The sequence below is a fragment of the Eumetopias jubatus genome, unplaced genomic scaffold, assembly GCF_037043125.1.
Source record: "Eumetopias jubatus isolate StellerSeaLion01/CBP00866 unplaced genomic scaffold, mEumJub1_p1.0 scaffold_1, whole genome shotgun sequence".
Lineage (NCBI taxonomy): Eukaryota > Metazoa > Chordata > Mammalia > Carnivora > Otariidae > Eumetopias > Eumetopias jubatus.
In genome coordinates this window covers 3,083,585-3,100,584 of record NW_028274807.1, presented here as the reverse complement: position 1 = coordinate 3,100,584, position 17,000 = coordinate 3,083,585, and the positions used below count along the sequence as shown (strand labels likewise).

Genomic DNA, 17,000 nt, shown 5'->3' with positions numbered 1-17,000 from the left:
GCACTAACCCCCCAGATTCAGGGCAAATGATGGGCTGGGCCAAAGGCCACAATCGTCCCAGAGTGCGGGACGGAACCCACGGGGAGAGGTCGGCAGCGGGATGCCCGCAGGTCCCGTGCACCCAGCCCGACAGGTGAGCAGGGCTGAAGCTCAGCCGGACACACGGGCTCGTCTCCTGGCCCCCTGCTGCTCTCTGGACTCTGCGGGACTTTACGAGGGGCAGGGAGCCACGGGGAGCATGACGAGGGCGTTTGTGGTCTGGGGGCAGCTCTGTGACTGGAGTCAAACGCCTCCCAGCTGCAGCCCTGCCCAAGGAGTTGCCTCTAGAGCCGGTGTTTGGGAGGCTGAACCTTCGCAGGCCCCCGTCCCACAGCTATGTCCGGGCAGCCCAGAAACCCACCAGAGTCACCCACTGACCACCCTAGCCCTCTTCACCAGCGAGTCAGCGGAGAAGGTAATCCCAAATGTAATGCTTTAAGATATGAATGGTATAGTTTCCCCAGGTTTGATTAAGATTACATTTCTTGCTATCAGTAGGAATGGAGGAATAACAGCCTAAAAATCTCGTACCAGCCACACCAGTGACAATGACTTTGTACATTCAGGTGTGGACTTCTGGTCTTGGTGAAGGAGCGGGGAGCCCGGTGCGTGTCCAGGCCTCACGGCAGTGGGGGTACAAGCAGCTACAACTCTGATGGGGACTCCATCCTTCTGAACAGAGGAAGCAGGAAAGGGGTCCTGCTGGGAGAAATCCAGGACAGAGAAGAGCTGGAGAAGACAACCCTACCCAGCCCAGCAAAGGCCCCAAGAGCTGAACTGAGACAGAAAACGCGGCCCGCAGCAGGTGACACAGAACTGTGGTCTGGCCGCAGCTGGACCCATCGCTTGCAGCTGTAAAATAAAAAAGGAAGTCAACATTTTCCAGGGGATTTTTAACAAGACCCAGAGCCTACACAACATAATATTGAAAATATTCACGACAGTCCAAGGAATCCAAAATTACTTGACGTACAAGGAGCCACAAAAATGCTCAAGAGAATGACAGTCCCCAGCCCCCCGGTCCCCCAACATGACCCCAATGCTGGAATCATCTGATAAAGATTCTGACACACCTGTTATAAATGTGCTTCATGTGGTAAAGGGAAATACACTTGAAGTGAATGCAAAGATAGAAATTCTCTGTAGAGAAATAGAAACTACAAAAAAACACCTCAATAGAAACTTGGGAACTGAAAGATAAAATCCCTGAAATTAAAAAAAAAAAAAAATCATTAGGTGGGCTTAGTAGCAGGACAGCAGTGGCAGGAAAGGGGACTGAACTTACAGAGAGATCCATAGAAAATTTCCAACCTATGCAACAGAGGAAAATTCAGCCTGAAAAAGAAAATGAACAGAAGCTTAGGGATTCGTGGCACGGTAGCAAGAGGTCCACCATTCATGCCACAAGAGTCGCGGAATAGAGGAGGGAAAATAATGGTGCGGGAAAATAGTTGAAGTGATAATAGCAGAAAATGTCCCAAACTGGGGGAAAGACAAATTTAACAAGTTCAGCAAATCCCAAACAGGCTAAACTCAAAGAAAATGATGCCCAGCCACATTGCAAACAATCTGCCAAGCAAACCAACACCCCCCCCATGATCTCATGAACCCGAGAGAAAAGGGATGCATTACCTATTGGGAAGAGCAATTCAAATGACCATCGCTTTCTCCTCCAAACCGCAGAGGCTACAGGAAGATGTGGAAGAACCCGAAAGGCACATCGCTAAGTAAAAGAAGTCAGTCTGGAAAGGCTGCATACTGTGTGCTTCCAACACAGATATTCTGGAAAAGGCAGAACAACAGACAGAAAAAAGGTGGCTGGGGGTGGGGGTGGGGGGTGGGCAGAGTTCCCAGCAGGGAAGCTACTCTGTGTCATTATACAGTGAGTCCAAACCACAGAACATACAACACCAAGAGTGAACCCTACTGTAAGCTGTGGTTTTCGTTAACAGTCATAATGTAGCAACTGTGACAAGTGAATGCAGGTGGGGGGGGCGGCGCTCTGAGCAGGGGAGGGGGGAGCAGAGGCACCTCCCTGGACTTCCTGCTCAATTTCTCCGCAAACCTAAATCTACTCTCTAAAAAGGACTATTAATGAAAAAGAAATCAGGCACAAAATAAACAAGTGCAAACATCTTTTCAAACAACACAGAGGCAGAAGTCAGTGGGACAATGGCTCTAAAGAGGAAGGGGGAGGTGGCCGGGGGCTCCTACGCGTTAGCTGACGTGGCAACAGAGAAGCTGAGCAGGACGTGGGAGGGGAGGGCAGAATTTCACAGGCTCGAAGCCACCACTACCAAAGACTCACGGAGGCAAAGCCCCAAAGAGCCAAGAGCTAAGCGGAAATGGAATATGACAAAATGTTGAAGAAGCCGGAAAAGGGAAAGGAGAGATGGAGCCAGAGGGGATGAACGAAATGAGCGAAACGTCAGACAGAGCCCGATTCCTTCCACGAGCACATCGGTGTCAATGCTTAAACACAGCAGTGGACAAAATGACAGCCAGCATATGTTTTCGGAAAACCATTCCACAGCGAGTCAGCGGTCACGTGATCCAGAGGAACACGATGTGGGGAGCGAGGGGGTCAGCTCTACGGCATGTATGTTCCAGGAGAGGATCCAGAGCAGCAGGAGACGGGCAGTGAGCCAGCTTTAATCCAGACTAGAATCAGTGGGCTCTCAGGACCCTGGGAAACCGGCGGTGGTGCTGTTTAGGGGCCCGTGGGTCTCTGGCCACGGCCCTGGGGGTGCCCTGTCACCCCCAGGTGGGTGCCCTCTCATTCTCCCGTTGGGGGAGCAGCATCCTGGGGCCCCGTGCCCCTCGAGCTGGAAAGCACAGGCGGCCCCTGTGAGCACCCCCACTTTCCATCCTGAGTCTTTGTTGGCTGCGTGAGAATATTCCCTGTCTGGCCATTTGCTAGGGGTGAAACGTCCAGACTCCCTTCCAGCCAGAGAAAGAAGTTGGGACCGGGTAGGGGGATGGGGGGCTCCTGCTGGCGGGGTGGGAAGGGGTCCAGCACGCCCGAGGCCAGGCCTGGGCTCTCCCACCCGCAGGCGGCTACCCCAGGGCCTCTTGGTAAAAGCCGGGCCTGGCTGACCCGTGGGCACCACCCTGGGTAAAGATACTGCCCTGAAAAGGGACAGTGTGAGGCTGGGGGGGGGGGCGGGGAATGAGCTCCACACCCCACTGGGCTCCCAGAGAGGACAGGAGCTGTGAGGGCCATACAGCAGCGGGGCGCGGGGCGCGGCCACCATGCACAAGCCGCAAACCTCCGCCTGTCTGGGGGCTGGGTCCCAGGAAGCCGGAAGATGGGGCTCGGCTTCCCAAAAAAGAGGCCTGTGGCTTAGAAAGATGGAGCTATTTTTCTGCATCTACCATCTGGGACAGCCCCAGAGTGGGGGTCCCGGGGGCTTTGGGGCACCCAGCTCATCCCCCTCAGGGGAACTCAGCGTAAAACAAACAACATCCTCCATGTTGGGTTCCCAGGGTCTGTGCTCCCCGGGGTCCCTGTAAGCACCAGGGCATCAGAAGGGCTGGAGGAACTGGAGGTGGGCTGCCTGCAGGAGGCCTGGGGGTGCTGGGGGACCAGAGCTGGGGGTGGGGCAGCTACAGCCTGCGTTAAGCCCTAGGGTTTGGGGGAGTCCAGCCCCTCCCATCTTCCTGTTCCCCCACCCCGCGCTGCCCCGTCCTCACTGCCTCTGAGCCTCAGAAGAGGCCTGGATACCCCTGAGTTCCCACCCAGGCACCGGGGCCAGGGCCGGCGGGCTCAGCTCCCATCCAGAGAAGTTGGGGGGACAAGGAGAGCCTCGATGGAGGTGTTCTGGGGGGGGATTGGGAGATGCCCCAGCGAGGCAGGGGGTGGGGCAGGGGGGAGCTCAAGGCGGGGCAGTGGGGGTCTGTTTGGGATGGGGCTCCTAGGGTAGGAGCCCGGCTCAGAGAGGTTGTCCTGACCCCGGCTGGTTTCACCACGTCTGGACGCCTCCAGGAGCCTCCCCAGCTCACAGTAGAGCCAGGAGATTCAAGGGGCACCTTCCCCTGCCAACTGGAGCGGGGTGAACGGTGGTCCCCCAAACTCTGCCCAGGTCCTGACCACTGGAACCTGTGAATGAGGCCTTATTTGGAAAAGGGGTCTTTGCAGATGTGACCAAGTCAAGGACCTCAGCATGGGATGTCCCAGGATCCCTGTGGGCCCCAACTCCAGGTGTGAAGAGAGGGGCCTGCGCTGACCTCCCCAACCCGATCATGACGGCCGGTCAGCCACGCGCGGGCGCATGCGCCCTGCGAGCGAGGCCCACGGCAGGAGGCTGAGGCCGGCGGCTGGAGCAGGGCTGGGGCGGCCACCTGGAGGCTCGGAGCGGAGGCCCCCACGTGCGTCCCTCGGCCCAACCACTTTCTCCTCCAGGGCCACCCCACCCAGAGTCCCCTTCCTGCCAGCCGGGGCTTTCCGACCAGTTACTCACCACGTTCCCGGTGTTTGTCCATCTGGGATCCCTGCCCATTTAGGGTTGTTTTGACTTGCCTGGGGCTTTTCATGTATCTTCACACCACTTATGTAAGGAGTGCTTTATGCAACTGGCAGGCCCCATAGTCCCAGGGAAGCCAGCAAAGGGAAAGTCTGCACCAGCTCCCCGCAGCGCTGGCCAAAGCACCCAGCAGTCTCAGGATCAGAGAGCAAGTGGTGGCTTGGCCAAGAGGCAGGCCCACCGTCTGCCCTGGACCGTGATGCTTGAGGGGTCTAGTGAGGGGCCCCTGAGAGGCCCAGCAGGGGATGACGAGGCACGAGTGGGAGGCTGGCTGGGGTGGGTCCCCCAGAAGCAGATGCTGAGGCAGGATTCTAGGACAGTTTATGCGGGAGGTGAGTGGGGGAGGGCAGGAGGTGGGGTTCACCCGTGGGGGCCTTGGGGACACTACAGACACATTCAAGGACTGCCCTGCCTGGAGAGAGGGAAGCTGCCTGGCGTCGAGTTGTCTCTGTCATCGTGAAGGGCTCCTGGGGCATTAACGAGGGGGGGGTTTCAGGCGGCCCTCTGCGAGCAGAGGATGCCAAGTGCTGGGGGACCCACCATGCCCCAGGCTGGAGGGACAGGAGAAAGAGGGGGTGCTCCAGCGCCCAGGGCCCAGGGCCTTGCTCCAAAGCTCGGAGCGTAGAGATGCAGCTGGAGACGGAGGGAGGGAGAGCTACTTGGCTTCTCCCCGGTTCTGCTGCTCGGCGCCCACCAGAGGGTCAGATCTCCCAGGCCGGGGCGCGGGGGGGCGGGGAACGCTGTAGAGCCTGGGACTGGAGCCTGTGAGCCGAGCTCAGCAAAGGGGTTCCAGGAGCTCACGGGCGCAGCACCCCACGTGCCTCCCAGAGGCTGAGAAGCAAGGTGTCAGATGGGAGGCCGTGGCCTAGGCCTGCCGCAGGGGAGCGTCCAGCAGACTTGCAGAGCTGAGAGCACCGGATGCACCCCAGGTGGTCAGGGGAGCCTTAGCCGGGGCCCGGCCTCCCAGCTAGGCCCCCAGAAAAGCACCGGCCCAACACCCTCCCCCCCATTTCCTACTGGCAGGGTCTGCGGGGCCAGGATGTCAATCCTCGGGCTGGCCGGCCGCTTCCAGCCCAGGAAGGCCGCGCTCTGACGTGGGCCCTCGGCGGCGCTCAGGCGCCGTGTCCCTGTTTGTTCTCCTGCCCGCTGCTCGGGAAGCCGGGCTCTCCACTTCCTCGACGCGCCAGAGGCCCAGCTCCGTTCTATTCCCCAAATAGGAAGTCTTCCGCAAGCTTCTGGCCAGATCGGTGCAGAGCTGACTTCATCTCGGCCAAGATTAACGGGCAGGAAGTGTCATTACCTAAATGGGCCGATGGGCCGATAAGAAGCCCAAGGAGAAAGCCCTCCACAGGCCTTGGCCCGGAGAACCCACGGGAAAGGGCGGCGGGCAAGGAGGACGGAGCCCAGAGCCCACGCCGCCCGGCCTCTGGGACCGCACCTCCCGTGTCCCCTGTGGGCCTCCGTGTCCGGCTCCTGAACACACTGGCCGGTGTACAAGGGCAGAAAAGTCCCTGAACCTCAGAACAAGGGCCCCTCCCTAAAACATTCACACTTAAAAACGTTAGGCTTCAACCTCATACTCCCACGGGGGGGAGACTGTTCTAAGAAGAAAAGGCGTGAGGCCATGTGCACAGTGGCGTCATCCGCACCCATCCAAGCCCCTCCTCCGTGGGGTCCCTCCCCCTGCCCGGGAACGCCGGACCCCGTAGCTGTCAGGAGCTGAGGTCCCGACGCAGCGACAGCCCTGCGTGTCCGCCCGGGGGCTCGGGGTGGGGGGACCAGGCCGGTTGGTCCACCAGAGCAGTCCCGCCGCCTGACCCGGAGACACCGCGGGGTCCTGGGGCCGCAGCCTCCTCACCCCCTCCTCTCGGCGTCGAGAGGCACCGCTGGGCCTGCAGGCAGTGGTCCAAGTGCGGGAACCGGTCCTCTCCTCCAGCCAGCCGCCTCGTTGCTGGAAGGGCTAATGGAGCGCACGCTCCCTGTGCCCCTGGAAGCCTCTGGCCACAAGGTCAAGGCCCTGCCCGGCCTGCAGCTCTGGTTCCTCTCAGATCAGCCGCTGGAGGCCCGGTTGTAGACTGTGCAGAGAAGATTCTAGAGTCTGTCTCGTTCCCGGAGGAGGATGCCTGGGCTGGGGGTGCCCCTCCCGAAGGGCAGGGACGGGAGTGTCAGCCCTAGACCAGAGGCGGCAGAGGCCGCAGCGCGTGGCACGCGGGTGTGGGGAGCCCCGCGAGGAGGCCGTGAGGTGGGATTCTGGAGCTGCAGGTGCTTGCCCAGGACCACGCCACAGAAGGGGTGAAAACAGGACTCCTCGTTCGCCTGGAGGCTCCAGTGCACCAGCCTCTGGCAGCCCCGTGGCTGCAGAGGAGTTTCCCCACGTCCCCGTGTCACCATGGCCTGCCCAGCACCACACGCCTGGCCAGCGGGAGACGAGGCTGAACAGGAGCCTGTGTGACTCTCTGAAAATCGTGGGGGCCCAGGAGCAGGTAGGGGCTGAGCCAGGAAGGAAACGCGGGTCCCCGGCTCCCTGGAGGCAGAGGGAGGGTGGGAAGGGGCGTGCGGGTGTCGGGGTGCAGGCCTGGGAGGTGCTGACGCAGCTCTAGGGCCGTGGTCTGGGATGGAGAGTCCACAGGTGAGCTCAGGACGGCGGGGCCGTGGGACAAGGTGGGAGGAGAGAGGGTTGGGGAGGTGACGGCAGCACCCTGGTGGGGGCCAGAGAGGCTCCTGGGCCAGGTCAGGGGCTGTGGGGTCCCACGGACAGGCAGGTGAGTGACCCCGCATGGGGAGGTAGCCCACGCCTGCTGCCCAAGGCCACCATGGGATCCGCTCGCAGCTGGGAATGTCCCCACGTGCCAGACTGAGCCAACACTCGGCGTGTGCCGCTATAACAGACTCTGTCGTCACCCCATTTCCCAAGTGAGGAAACTGTTGGCCCAGGGGTTCCATGACCAGGGACTTTCCCTTCCATCAGAGGGACAAGCCCATGGGGTCCCCCAGTGACATAGTCACACACAGCTCCCTAGGCCGGAGCCCTGGCCAGGCCCCAGGACCGTCAGGGGTGGGGTGCCAGTCACTCTCAAACCACCGGGCCCCAAAGCTCCCTCCAAGCTCCGCCACCAGGTAGGGCAGGGCTGCTGGCTCTAGGCCTGGGTTGGCCGCGGGCCATCCACGTGAGGCCCAAGTCCCTGAGCGCAGGACGGGGGGGTCAGCTCCAGGCTCAGGCAGATCCTGGACAGCCCAAGTGTGACAGTGCCGGGTCACCGGTCTGACCCCGTGAGTCACTGTCTCCAGAGCCAGGCCCAGATTATAGGAGGGTGACGCAGTTTCCAAGGAGAGAAGCCCCAGCCTTCATGCGGAAATGCCCACACCCAGGGCACACTCCGTGCCCAATCTTCCCCGCAGACAAGCCCTGGCCTGCGTCTGGCCGCCCTGCATTCCCAGGGAGGGAGCGCCACCCTGCTCTCAGGTCTGGGCCGCGGCAGCACCCTGGACTCTGAGCCCCCACCCTGGGCGGCCGCCCCAGGCACACCCCCCACCCCCACTCCAGGGGCTCTAGACCCAGGCGCTGGTCCCAGGTGCTGGGCTAGGGGAGCATGGGGAGAAGAGCTTCCACATCTGGCAAAGGGGCCAGGAGCGGATTCCTCCCTCTGCTGGGCCTCCCGGGACCACCGTCCACAAGAGGGCATCCGAGCTGAGCAGAAATGTCCCCCATTAACCTCAGACTGGACACGGATGGCACAGCCTTTGGCTGATTTGTCATGTGGGGTGAATCTTTATCGCGCAAGTGGTGGGTGATGGAACCCACCCTGCAGACGATGGCACGGCCCAAGGAGACAGCCCAAGCCATGGGGGTGGATGGTGCGTGTCCCCCGGAGGACCACGAGGCGCTCGGGGTGGCGGTGGTGCTTGAATCTCAAATGCCAGGTGTGCAAGCGAGCATCTGGGTTTGTCAGCATGCTGGAGTCCCGGGGAGCAGCCCTGGTCGCTCGGGACTATGAGGGGCCCCATGGGGCAGGGTCTGCCCACTCTGGGTCCCAGGTGCTTGACTCCAGCGGGCCACTGTGTCCAACTAGAGGTTAAGCTGGTCCTTCTTGAGCTTTTAAAGTCAAGGAAAAGCCTCGAGGCAGTCTTTGCCGTGCAAGGGGTCCTGCCCTAGACCCTCTGTTGCCCGTGCTGACGAGTGCCCTCCACCTACCGCCAACGCTGCTGAGTCACCCTGCCCACGTGTGACCTCTCCCAGTGTCCACGAAGGTCAGAGGCTCAAGGTCATTCCTCACAGCAGAGCTCGACCCTGACTGTCAAAGCTTGGGGTCCGCGTGAGACCCCAGTCAAGGGCAGGAGGGGGCCTGAGACAGCGTGGCCCCAGGACCCTGGCTGGTGGGAGGCGGGTGGGGCACGGCTGCTCCCCAACACTGTCAACACCTTTGGATTGTTGCTTAGAAATTTTGTTCTACCTTTTCAACCAGCACTAAGCCCTGTGTGTGGCTGTGATCGGTCCCGCCTTGTCGCACAGCCTTGCTCACTTTTCTCAGCCGGGTGGCATCTGATGCGTCCTGGCTGTCACCCTGCAAGCCCGGAAACGCCCTGTCTCCCTCCCACTGAGGACCCGCGTAGGATGACAGATGACTTCCTCCTGCCCCTGCACTTGCTGGGTGCACGGGGCAGCAGTGGGGTGCCTTCCGGATCTTGGGTAGCATCCGTGGTTTGGGCTTCTTCCTTGCTGTGCTGTTCCGTGGTCTCCGCTAGTCCTGGAGGGCGCTGACATGGAGGTGCTGGGCGGTCTGTTGGCCTTCAGCTTTCCAGCTTCTGGCTCTAAGCTCCAGTGGGATCACCGGTCCTCTCTCGTCCCCACCGCTGATGCTGCTTTCCTGGTCCTGCCCAGCCACCCTCCCATACCCTGGCCCTCCCATACACGGAGACAGGAGGGGACTTGGAATCTGGGAGAAAAGTCCAGCTCAGAAGCACAACGCAGCCCTCCGAGGCCCATGTACCAGTGGGGAGTCAAAGCTTGGCCCCCTCAGCAGCCACCCCCCGAGAGGCAAAGCTGGGAAGCAGCATGGCTCCCTGATGCTCGGCCTGCACGTGGCTGGTTCCAGCTCCCCCGCCTGGCACACATCGGGCGTCCCTGCCCGTCCTCTGGGTGCCCAGATCCACCTCCCCCTCTCGGTGGGCACCCCACTCACCCAGTCGTATCCCGGGGTGCCCAACAGCCCCCAGCCAGGGAATTCCTGGAGCTGGCTGACCGACCGGTCCGGGTCCCGTGAGCACCCTGGGCTGTCTTCATCCAGGCTGGCCCAGGCACCGGCAGCTCCCGCTACAGTCCCTCCCTCCCACCCCTTCCTGCTGGAGCCACGGCCGCAACGGGGGAGGCCAACGTCCACCAGGCGCACCCCAAGCCCCAGCACCCCAAGCCACCTTCTCTCTCTTCACTCTGCTCCTGCTTGTCCAGCCTGAAAACCCCCCTGCACCTTGCAGAGTTGGCCCAAGCCAGGCTACGCACCTCCTAGAGCCCGAGAGAGCCCGAGGGCGTCCCACACCAGGCCACCCCGGAGACATGGGCGTGGGACGGGAGGTGGGCAGGACCCACAGTTCACCTGTCTTGCCAGCCTCCCTGGGCCGCCGCACCCGCGCCTGCACCCACAGGCCTGCTGTGAGCAGAAGTGAGCCTCGGATGTGGATGAGCGGCACCCTGCCTGAGGCACAGTGGCGAGGCCCGCCCCCAGCAGGAACGCAGGTGGGACCCACAGCAGGGGTGGGCACCTCTGAGAAGGGCCGCCTGGCCTGCCCTGCGCTCTGTGACACTGAGGCACCCGCTGGTCTGGGTCAAGGGAGGGTCTCAGACAACGCCCGCACTTTTCCGCGCTTCCACTGGGCAAGCTGGTCCTGTGCACCGGCCACCCCCCCCGCCCCGTGGGTCCTTCCCCTGATTTGAGGACTCCCCCACCTGCGCTTCTGCCGGCCCTCACCTGTCCAGGAGGAAGCCGAGCAGATGGACCCCAAAAGTCAGCATCTCGAGGCCTCGCCGTGTCCCCATCTTGGGGCTTTCCCTGTAGAGAGGCCGCGCCTTGCGCTCTGCACCGTGGCCACCCGGGTCTCTCACACCGGCCTAGAGGGAGCCCTGGCATCACTGCGCACTCACACGTTCGGGTGCTCGCATGCCCTGCAGGCCTCCGGCCCCCCTTCTTACTGTGGATACCTTTCAAAGGCCATCGTTGTAGCCAGTGTTTGAGAGAGAAAACCCCAAACAGTCTACATGTCTGTTGGTAGGGGAGGCTGGTGAGCGAAGGGCAGCATCAGACAGGGAGGGTGTGCGCCGCCCGGCGGGGGGGACTGCACGGGACAGCCCGGCGAGCGGCTGAGGAAGAGGCCCCCGGGTGCGCCGCCCCCACTGCCGTCAGCGGCCCGGACCCCTGCAGGGTCAGTCCTGCGAGGTCGATCCTCGGAGCCCAGGTGCCCGGAGTGGGGAGCCCCTGCAGAGACCCTCCGTCGTGCCCTCCTGGGGTCCCCTCCAAGGAACCCGCCTGCGCCCAAGTCCCTGTCCCCAGCTCTGCCTTCAGGGGACCGCAAACGAGGATCCGTCTCTTTTATAGAAAACCGTGATGGAAATGCTCCAAACGTGGGTCACGCTTGTGGTGCGCGACTTGGTGAAGTTATCACAGTTCACCCATGACGCCCTTAAAACAAGTGGATTTCATGGGAGATAAGTTCTCCCTCGACGAAGTTGTTTTTGAACAAAAGGTCCACGATAGGGCCAGAAGTAGTTCAAGCAGGGGGGCAGCCCGTGGGGGTGGCAGGGGGGCTGGCGGTCCTGGCCCGGCCCGACTGGATGTGGTCAGCCCTGCCACGGTCCCATAGCCACAGAGCTCTCCTTTCTCAAGCTCCTTTCTGTAGCTCAAAGAAGAAAAACCTAAACAAACAACAGAAGTGGCCGGAGCAGTGGCGGCCCGCGGGCTTCCCGGCCGCAGTGGGGACATTCTGTCTGGGGCCCCCACGGCTCTCTGTGCAGGGAGGTGGCCGGCCGACAGCGCCCACCGCTGCCATCTGGCCCCGCGGGCTCCAGTCCCCCTCAGAGGGGCCATGACCCCAGGGGCAGCTCTGTGCAGGGGGCCCGGGTGCCAGGCGGCTTCCTGCACCTCCCTGCCCACTCCCCGGGCTGGAGGAAATGCCCACGAGAGGCTCACTGCACCACCCCCCCCCCGCCCCATCCCATCCGCTGCTCCAGCCTGGCCTCTGCCGGCCCCGCACCCAGCAGCGCCCACCCCAGCGGCCCAGCGGCCCCGCAGCCCGAGCAAACGGGAAGATGAAGAGGTGGCGACCGGTCTCAAAAGCGCGTGGGGAAGTGTTAAGCAGGAATGTGAAACGGCATCCTTGCATTTCCTTAATGCCTTACTTCTCAAAATTAATATAAAAATAAAGGGAACTTTGAAATACTTTTCTTAGCCGTTCAAGGTTTGGTGGTAAGTGTAAGTGGGTCCCCTTGCGCAGGTACCGGTGGAGCGAGAACGAGCTGCCCAATGTGTCAAGCTTCTTGCACAGCAGACAAAACGTACAAAGTGTCATCCTCACCAAGATTATGGCTCCCATCGCATGAGAACAGGTTCGAAAACATCAGCATTGACTCTCATTTTGTATTGCTTTCTGTCCTTGATTTTAAGCCTTCCTAGCCTATAGCTCTGCTTGCCTTAACGTTTTCCCAGAATTTAAGTGGTATTACATTGATCCTTCCTGGGGACCCAACAGGACTTGGTGGCGTTCTTAACCAGCGGTGATGATGGGATGGGCAATCCACCTGTTGATTGATTGACTGATGTTTGGCTTTTTATTAGGAAATCGTCAGACAGAGGCTAACGTGGAGAGAAAAGCCTGTCACCCCCACAGCCCCTGTCAACAGAGACCAGTGACCGACGGCCAGGGCCTCCTGGCCACAGCCCACCCACAGCCCAGCTCGGGTTTAGTTCCAAGGAAGTCCCCCACGCCAGGCCAGCACCCCCATAGCGCTGCACAAGCATCTCGAAAGACAACTCTTTCTTTACAAATAGTCACACCCAAAAGTGAAATGAGTAATTCCTTCGTACTCTCAGAATTCACAGTTCCCGTTTGTCTCAGGAAAGCTTTAGGAGAGCTTTTGTTTGTTGCTATGCGGGGCTTATTAAAATCGGGTTCACTCCAGATCAGCACGCGGGTGGTTGCTCTGTTCCACGTGGACGTGGGCGAAGGGCCCTCGCGGAGGAGCCAGGACAATCCTCTGTCCGCTGAGCTTCTGGAAACCAGGGATTCCACCGGGAGGCTGCGTCTCATTCTGGTCAACCCCGGGGTGGGAGGGGGTCTGTGCCATCCCTCGGGGCATGGCATCTGGCTGTCCCTGTCCTTGCGGCTAGCCGGATGGGGGTCTGGATGGGGGTCTGGACGGGGTCTGGATGGGGTTGGCGTGCCCCGATCCATCGTGAGGGCCCCCACAGCCCGGTCACCTCCTCACTCCGGGAGCCACTAGGACCATGCACCATATCCGTATTTCACTGGAAGTTGCAAAATGGCAGGATCTTAATTCCATTGTTTATTTCATTTGTGTTAGCTGACTTTTTAGAAAGAATTCTCTCTCATCAACGTTTTGTTTGCCAGGAAAGACAGGATAAATTCTTGATTCTGTCCCCTTATCAGTTGTCAAATAATGAGTCGGTTCCCTAGCATCCTGCCAAGGTGAAGGGCTGAGTAATTAAATGAAAGATAAATAAACAGGATGACAGCACTGGCAGGGACTGCGAAGGAGGCACGTACGGCAGAATGAGGGTGCGTGCAGGGCCCGTGAGCTGCTGAGGGCACACGGGACAGGAAACCCCACTTGCGATGCCGGAATAAGGCCAAATGGACCAAATGAACTGAGGGCGTGAGCCTTGTGGGAATCTGGGGAAAAGCCATCCAGAAAACAGGTGTCGTGTGCAAAGGTCCTGAGGCAGGAAAGAAGCCCACGTGCTCTAGGCTCAGCAGTAAAGAACGTGTGGCTGCAGAGAAGGGGCTGAGGGCTGGCAGCCCCTGCAGAGCTCAAATCCTTGCAGGCCAGAGTGAATTCAATCAGAAAACACCGCTGAGGTTGTGCTTTGGGCATGTGGCAGGCCCTGGGAGGCTCTGAGTGGGCCCTGATCTGCGGTACACTATCTGAGTTTACAGGGTAGAAAGGGGAGAGGCCAGAATAACCCACGGGATGGGTTAGGTCAGAGACAAGAGTCGGAACTCATGTTTGGCTCATCAAGATACGACTGTACTCAGAGAAATAGCTCTGGACGTCTGCGTGCACACGGGTCAGGCCTGTCTTGCTCTGCCAGCTGACGGGGCCTAGAAGCCGGGACGCCCCGTACCATGAGCCCGCCCAGCCCTGGACCTGGCTTTCTTAAGCCATCCTCCAGGAAAAGGAGCCAGGCTCCTGAGAAGTGGCCAATTCTCAGATGAGGGCATCAAGTGCCCAAGGGGAGCCCGGAGCATACCACACTGTACCAACCCCACGTCGGTCAATGTGCCCACAGCAGCTCAGCAATCAGCACAGAGCCCATGGTGATGTCAGCCGCAGGCGCAACCGCGTGCAGACTGCATGGGAACTCCGTGCTGTCCTTACAATTTTTCTGTAAATCTGAAAGAAAAGTCTATTTAAAAGCAAAAGGGAGCTCAGAGGGCTCTGGGCAGCAGGAGTGCAGGGGAGGTGGGGCCTCCCGACTCAAGCACTCAGGAAAGGGGGCGGTGGAGACAGGAGTCCAGAGGAGGAGCAGGCTTCCGGGGACGGGGAGAAACCAGGTGGTTTGGGCCTGAGGTGGGGCGCCCTTGAGACTCCCGAGTGGGGACGGGCGTGATGGACAGCCGAGCCGGGGGTCCCCCAGCTGAGGACAGAAATGTGGGGGTTGTTGGTGGATACACACGGGATTTGAAGTCCATATCTGGAGGAGCGAGGGGTCCTGGTCGCCTGTATAGACAGAGGGAGGCCTGTGGACGAGCCCTGGAGGGGGGAGAGGGAGGCATGGGGACAGTGCAGCAGCCTGTGCGAGAACCAGGGACCCCGGAGCAGGGGAGGGGGCGTGTGGGTCAGCTGAGGACCGGCCCCACGCACGTCCTCCAGCAATGGGGGCCCCTCCTGCCCAAGGAGCACAAGAGAACCCAGAGCGTGGTGTAGACGGCTCTCCCAGGACTTGGGGAAAACATCAGGGCTGGGGATGGGGGGTGGTCCGTGACGTCCCGGGGGAAGCAGGGGTGAGAGCCAAAGATCTAATAGAGGGGTGGGCAAAGAGGGACGCAGGACACGTCACCCGGCTGCAGCAAGGGAGGTGGATGAGGCCCAGAGCCCAAGGCTGATGAGGCCAGGCCAGCTCCACCTCCTCCTGCTGCCAGGCCAGGGGTAGGAGACGAGACGCCAGGCAGGGCACTGACTGGGAATGGACTGGGGGGCACGGGGGGGAGGAGCTGAGGGAGGCCGGGCGGGGGCTGCTGTCTGGTGCAGGCAAGGGATTTAAGCGGAAGGGTTCCCAGGCTAGTCCAGCGGAAGGAGAGGTTTCCGGACGAAGAAGTTTCCGGCTATAGCACGATAGTGAGAGGACGATGTCCTACGGCTGCACCAGGTAAGTGGGCCGTGAGGGTAGGACGGGGTCAGGCACGGGGCCTGGCCTGGCGGTGGTGGCTGAGCTAGGGCAAATGTCAGCGGTGACGTCTGGTCTGAGGGTGACCCAGAGCGGAAGACTGAGCAGGGTCCGGTTCCAGGAAGGCCAGGGTGGAAGGGGCCTGGGGAGCCCCTGGGCAGCTCTGAGGGGCGGGGGGGCGGGCAGAGAAGGCAGCCGGGGGTGGCTTTGTGCCCTGAATGGCAGAGTCCCCTCGGAGGGGCCATTCAGGCCCGTCTCCCCTGAGCCTGTCCAGCCCTGCTCACCACATCCCATGACCCCCGCCCAGCCGCAGGAACCCCCCATCCTGATACCCCAGCCGGGGTGGGCGCAACATTCGTGCATAACAAAGCACCCTGAGAAAGTCCCTACAGCAGCTACCCTTCGTAGCTTCCCCTCACTGACTCCTACCCGGGCCCCCCGCCCACTGGTGGCCCCGTTGTGTAGAAAGACTGGGGCCCGAGGTTGCGCAGCTCCCCAGGACCTTGCGGTGCGTGGTGAGCGTGGAGGGTCCCCAGGTCTGTGTGAGCAGCAGGAACGGCAGCCACCCCTCCAGCAGAGGCCAGGTCCGGGGGAGCCCAAGCGCCATCACACCCCTCGCCAGCCCCCTACTGCACCCCTAGCACCAGGGGTCTGCCCTCCCACGGCGAATGTGTCTGACTCAGAGGGGAGCGGGGCCGCCAGAGCGCGGCTGGAGGGGCTTCGGAGAGACATGGGGGACTGGCCCTCGGGCATCCCCGCGGGACCCTCCTCTGGGCAGAATTAGCAGGCGTGGCTTGGCCCTGGTTGCTCCCCAGCCTGCGATGCGGGGTTTCTCTCACTGCACCGCCACCTCCAGGGTGATGCTGGCCTTCCCGCCAGCACCAGGCACACACTCGAGCGGGAGGGAGGGCCCTGGCCCGTGTCTCCTGCCTGTAACGGTCGGGACTCAGGGCAGCCAGTGGGAAGAGCGCTGCAGGAGGGAGTGGGCTGGGAGCCCTCGGACTGCTCCGGGGTCTCCATCCCAGGCGCCCCGTCCAGCCCCACGGCCCTGGTCATCTGTGCCCCCTAGCCCCCCGGGGCTCGGGCACACAGTCTCCCCACGGCAGCCATGTGGCTCCTCCAAGGGCGTGCCGAGAGCCAGGCTGGCCCTGTCCTGCCCACGGAGGAAGTGGCAGTCCTTGCCGCTGCGCCCAGAAAGGGGACCAGAGTGTCCACCCTCACAGCTCAGCAGGCTGCAGCTAGGACGGCGCGTTGGAGGGCCACGTGGCTGTGTCTCTAAAACAGAGGGTGCATACGCCCAGCGACAAGAGTCCCGCACCAGGTCACCGGCAGGAGGCACACAGGAGGACGCCCACGCGGCCTGTCGGCAGCCTAAATGTCAGTGCCCGGGGGACGGATGGAGAGACACGTGGCACATGCAAACTCAGGCAGCGGGCGAAAAGGACGAGCCAGACACTCACACTCACGTCCCGGCACGAGTGCCGTGACCCACTGCAGGGGGACAAAGTAAGTGGTAAAGGGCACGAAGGGCAGAACCTCGTCCCGCGGACACACACCCTGCCTGCACGTACGTGTCCGTGACCAGACGCTGCGCCGCGGCCACATGGAGCCTGCAAGGCAGAGGCGAGCCACAGCGGGAGGCGGGAAGGACTGATTTTTGGTGTGATATTAAGCATTTTGTAAGGGATAGTGCAGGAATGTTTGGTTTAAATAAAAGTATAAGCATGGATGTGCTCGCTTCGGCAGCACATATACTAAAAGTATAAGCATGGAGAAAAAGTGAGCAAAGGCAACAAAGCATGGCTGGCTGCTCCGTCCTGGGGGC

General features: G+C 61.3%; 1 long non-coding RNA gene across 1 annotated transcript; it reads right to left on the bottom strand.

Moving 5' to 3' along the window:
• Window positions 1-512: 512 nt before the first annotated feature.
• On the bottom strand, window positions 513-1,800 carry LOC114226372 (uncharacterized). Its single transcript, XR_003612741.1, has 3 exons — window positions 1,672-1,800; window positions 1,325-1,374; window positions 513-891 (listed from the first exon to the last, which is right to left on the bottom strand). It is a non-coding gene; the product is annotated as an uncharacterized LOC114226372 (long non-coding RNA).
• Window positions 1,801-17,000: the final 15,200 nt, after the last annotated feature.